The 5,518-nt window shown below is 43.4% G+C and overlaps 1 pseudogene; it reads right to left on the bottom strand.

Moving 5' to 3' along the window:
- Nucleotides 1–565: 565 nt before the first annotated feature.
- LOC137049989 (5S ribosomal RNA) lies at nucleotides 566–682 on the bottom strand (annotated as a pseudogene).
- Between the last annotated feature and the right edge of the window lie 4,836 nt (nucleotides 683–5,518).

The raw sequence follows: 5,518 nt of genomic DNA, 5'->3' as shown, positions 1-5,518 counted from the left end.
CATTACTCAAAACCGCAATCATGGGTAAGACTGCCGACCTGACTGCTGTCCAGAAGGCCATCATTAATAATAATAATAATAAAAATAATAATAATAATAATAATAATAATGCGTTCGATTTATATATGATTTATATATTGCTTTTCTAGACACCCAAAGCACTTTACATTGAAGGGGGGAATCTCCTCAACCACCACCAATGTGCAGCATCCACCTGGATGATGCGACGGCAGCCATATTGCGCCAGAACGCTCACCACACACCAGCTGATTGGTGGAGAGGAGACCTAGTGATGAAGATCAGGATATGGGGATTATTAGGAGGCCATGATGGACAGAGGCCAATGGGCAAATTTGGCCAGGATGCCGGGGTTACACCCCTACTCTTTTTTTTCCGAAGGACATCCTGGGATTTTTAATGACCACAGAGAGTCAGGACCTCGGTTTAACGTCTCATCCGAAGGACGGTGCTCTTTGTCAGTATAGTGTCCCCATCACTATACTGGGGTGTTAGGACCCACACAGACCACAGGGTGAGCACCCCCTGATGGCCTCACTAACACCTCTACCAGCAGCTACCTGGTTTTCCCAGTTGGTCTCCCATCCAGGTACTGGCCAGGCTCAGCCCTGCTTAGCTTCAGTGGGAAACCAGTCTTGGGCTACAGGGTGATATGGCTGCTGGCTAACATCATTGACACCCTCAAGCGAGAGGGTAAGACACAGAAAGAAATTTCTGAACGAATAGGCTGTTCACAGAGTGCTGTATCAAGGCACCTCAGTGGGAAGTCTGTGGGAAGGAAAAAGTGTGGAAAAAAATCTGCACAACGAGAAGAGGTGACCGGACTCTGAAGAAGATTGTGGAGAAGGACCGATTCCGATTGGACTGAGTCTGGAGTAGAAACATCCAGAGCCACCATGCACAGGCGTGTGTAGAAAATGGGCTACAGGTGCGGCATTCCCGAGGTCAAGACACTTTTGGGCTACAGAGAACCAGCACTGGACTGTTGCTCAGTGGTCCAAAGTACTTTTTTCGGATGAAAGCAAATTTTGCATGTCATTCGGAAATCAAGGTGCCAGAGTCTGGAGGAAGACTGGGGAGAAGGAAATGCCAAAATGCCTGAAGTCCAGTGTCAAGTACCCACAGATGGTCTGGGGTGGCATGTCAGCTGCTGGTGTTGGTCCACTGTGTTTTATCAAGGGCAGGGTCAATGCAGATAGCTATCAGGAGATTTTGGAGCACTTCATGCTTCCATCTGCTGAAAAGCTTTATGGAGATGAAGATTTCGTTTTTTCAGCACGACCTGGCACCTGCTCACAGTGCCAAAACCACTGGTAAATGGATTACTGACCATGGTATTACTGTGCTCAATTGGCCTGCCAACTCTCCTGACCTGATCCCCATAGAGAATCTGTGGGATATTGTGAAGAGAAAGTTGAGAGACGCAAGACCCAACACTCTGGATGAGCTTAAGGCCGCTATCGAAGCATCCTGGGCCTCCATAACACTTCAGCAGTGCCACAGGCTGATTGCCTCCATGCCACGGCCATTTATTTCAATGGAGCGCTGGCGACTTCCAGCGACACGAGCGACAGTGACCGTTGGCGACAGAATGTGGGCGTGTCAAGCGACGTGAGACAGACGACAAAAGTTCCGAAATTTTAACTTTATGCAAACGAGAAGCGATTTTCGTGATCGACAACCAATAGGAGTGAAGTCAGTGGAGTGCACGTGATCCGTCTGCTTTACTGCTGCTACTGCAGTGTCCGGAGGAGTTGTTGATATTAGCTTTTAGCAAGTCCCCTGTTCTTTACGATATGTCTCTGTGTTGCCTACATAAAGAGACACATTAAAAAAAATTATGCATGGAAAAACGTGTCTGGGATTGTGGGGATATAAAGTAAGTTTTGAATAAACTGCATGCAATAGGGTCTACCTATTACAGTACAGTGTGTATGTATTCTAATAACTTGCTCTGTTCTGTAAAACACTAGTAATAAAAACAGTACTATGTAGCGTCTGTGGTCTCTCTCACATCAGGATCAAAGATAAGTCAATTCTGATGTTTAGGGTGGATAGCTTTTAGCCACATATAAATTAGGGGCCCGATGCCAACGAGTCTGGGTTTGTGGCCGAATTGAAATGAGACAGGCAGCATCTTTGGAAAACTGTGACAACTTCAATCAGATTGTTATCTGGTCACATGACTTGAACCCTGTTCCCCCCTCACATTCTCTCAGACAGAGAGATGCCGAAGATTCTCCCAATACACACAGACCCACAAACACACACACACTTTCCTTATGAAGTTTTAATTAAGACTATTCTAGACTGTATATGATGTATCTTTGTGTGTATGCATGCTCCTTAGGTCATACCAACCTAACCATGATTAAACGAACAATGTAAGTTCATTTTAAATGCTTGTATTCATGTGTAAGAATGTATCTCTGCTTTAATATCTCCCAGCCATACAGTGTTTGATATTAACGCATTCCTCTCTCTCGTCCTGAAACGATGGTGCATAGTATGTGATTATGAAATGCATCACATTTTGTTTACCACCATTTGGAGTAGAAATGTACCAGTTTTGACACCGTCGTAAATTAGGCAAATGGAGTCGTAAATGGAGACAAAGAAACTTCTCTCCCGCCTAAAACTCCTACCCATGATTGGCCATCTCAGGAAAAGATGGGCGTATGTACTGCACCTTTAAAGGACAGCAACACCAGCATATCGTTGCTCAGTCAACTTCCCAACTTGAACGAGACGATCTCCTCTTCCTCCTTTTCGGCAACGACACTCGCTCCCAAGCAACTTTCAAACTTCCCGCGGATCGGAAACACGAACTCCGAACGAGAGACGCTCTGAGAGGCCTTGCACACATCCATTTATACTTAGCACAAAGAAGCCCATGCAAGTATAAATTCTATCGAGCTATAGATGCGTTTTAAGATTTTGTACCCCTTTTGAAGGTGATATTATCCATTCCTGGCTCTCTGGGGTTGCTTGTTGTGAAATTGCCATACTGCTTGCCTTTTCTCTGTCTCTCCTATTTCGTTACCTGTTGCTATTCTGTATATACATGTATTCTTTATCTAGTCGTATGTGTTCGTAGTATCAATTATTAAAACCATTGTATCCATGTTTAATTGTCATTGTTACTGCTCACAAGACATAAGTAACTTTAATGTTCAGATCTAGCTACAGATATCATGATTATCTTTGAATAATTTACTAATATCCCAATAGCTCAGAAAGTTTATTCTTTATGGCCAGAGAAGTAACCTTCCCGAAGATTTGGGTGGAAAGAATAAAAGCTTTGAGAGTTGATAAGAGATTGTACTGATCGTTCGTTAAAAGAACGGATCAGATGAGTTTTGAATTAATTATTTAAAGGTTATTCTGTAATGATTTAATATATATTCGTTAATTGCAATCTATTGTTGTTAACCAAATTTATATTGCTTAAATACCTAGGTTAGGTATGTCCTATTGGGTGATTTAAAGATTTATTGTTTGATCATAACCAGTTATGATTAATAATAAATAATTAAATATGAATCCCCATAATTCCCTATTGAGCTAATTTAAGTTATTAATATATGTGGTCCAGTCACTACAACTATTTAATGACGTTTATATTCAACCCGTAGTGGGAACGCCCACTAGCGACATGAATCTCTGGCGCTGGCGACTGCAGTGACAAAATCGCTGGCGGTGTGAACGTTGCTCTTACAGTGCATTCTACGTTTCCCAACTACACGTGCGATATGACAAGTAAACAACGCGAGATCGCACGTGCGTCAGACCAGAGTTCTCGCGCAAAACTTGGATTGAGACTTTTTGCACAAAGTTTGCTTCAAATTGCATGTGCACTGATTTGTGGAGAAAAAGAAGAAAAAGATTATGGTGGAGGAAATTGTTGGAGAGGCAACGGTGAGCCAGGATTGTGTTCTGAAAAGAGAGTTTGTAAATAATTAATTTTGTAATGTGCTGCTGCTGCTGCGGCTGGATGTGCAAACGTTAAAATACTGATATTCTGCTCTAAAACTCCTCCCTAAACCTCCCTGAATTAGCTGTCGGTCATCGTCGATGCAATTTTCAGTCAAAACACAGTTCACACAGCAGGAGCTTGAATCGCCGTCAGGTCTAAAAATTTAACATGCCAAATATCTTGCGGGTGTCGGTGACTCGTCTGCGATTCTCTCTGATCGCGTCTTTGATCATTCCCACTGCGTGATTGTCACTTGCCTGCACGAGCAGCGATTTGCCTATGATTTCGGGCATTTCTTGGCAATTTTGAAAACCTGTCGGCGAGTCAAAATCGGGAGAAAAATCGGGCAATGTGAACTAGGCTTAATGTAACATTTCTTGCAACTTGGAATTTCTCAATTATTTACTTGAAGATTTATCTGTTTCCTTAGTTTAAGTAAGTGTTACTCCAGTAAAATAGGTGCTTCAATTATCAAACTAGCAGTACCACACATGCATGTGAAAAAAAAAAAAAATTCACATGCATGCTGAGAAAAGAGTGCTGGAAATGTCTTTTGTTGTTCTCTCTCTCTAGGGAACAGAAAAGGTTCATGCCTTCATTTAGCTATAGGTGATATTACTGACTTACTCTGCTATGGAGTTAATCATCTTATATATAAAGCATATACAAACTGTTTAAATGAATGCATCCAGGGGGCAAATGTACATATAAACATATCACCCAAGGCCGATTTCAATATTAGGGGGCTCACCCTCTAATGTGTTACAGTCACCAGCTCACTCACCCTCAGCACAAAACTTTCCAGAATGCCTCCGACTCACCACCTGTACACACTCCCAAATCTCTTGCACCTGCAAACCATCACCCTCGTTCTCACACATCAGCCATCATATTCACTTCTGTGGCTGGTCTCGTCGGTTTGTTGTATGCTATAGACTACCTACCAGTAATACTCAACTGTGCTTTGCCTAATCCTGTCTTCTGTCTTCCGTCCTCTATCTTCAGCCATCGTCCTCCTGGATCCTGTTCGCCTGCATTCTGTTCCCGATCTCCTTCTGCAAAGACATGAACTCATATTACCACCAGCTAAGTCTTCATCTGATTATCCCATTGCAGAAACTTACCCTTGTCTCACGCCTGCTTCTCCGGTCTCTGCATCAATAAAGAACTTGTATGTTTATTCACCTTGTTCTTCTCCTTCTGTTATGTACGGTGTCTGTATGACACAATGAGGGTATGATTAAAAATATGAATAATACTGTGGTGTGACAGGCAGCGGGGCGAGGGACCGCGAGAGCGGGCCGGTGATTAACGTTCACGAGTGCCAGCTGCGTGGCACACCGGTCTCGTCTCGCGGCCATGTGGCGGGAGCATATAAGGAGGAGCAAGAGCTGCGGAAGACGAGAGAGGACCAGGCCTGGATTTCTCTCGTCTTCCGCAGCTCTCGCGGTCCCTCGCCCCGCTGCCTGTCACACCACAAATACATTTAAAATATTGTTTGTATATGAGGGTTGCATGAACAAT

Source organism: Pseudorasbora parva, chromosome 20, assembly GCF_024679245.1.
Source record: "Pseudorasbora parva isolate DD20220531a chromosome 20, ASM2467924v1, whole genome shotgun sequence".
NCBI classification, from domain to species: Eukaryota; Metazoa; Chordata; class Actinopteri; order Cypriniformes; family Gobionidae; genus Pseudorasbora; species Pseudorasbora parva.
This window is presented reverse-complemented; position numbering and strand designations above follow the sequence as displayed.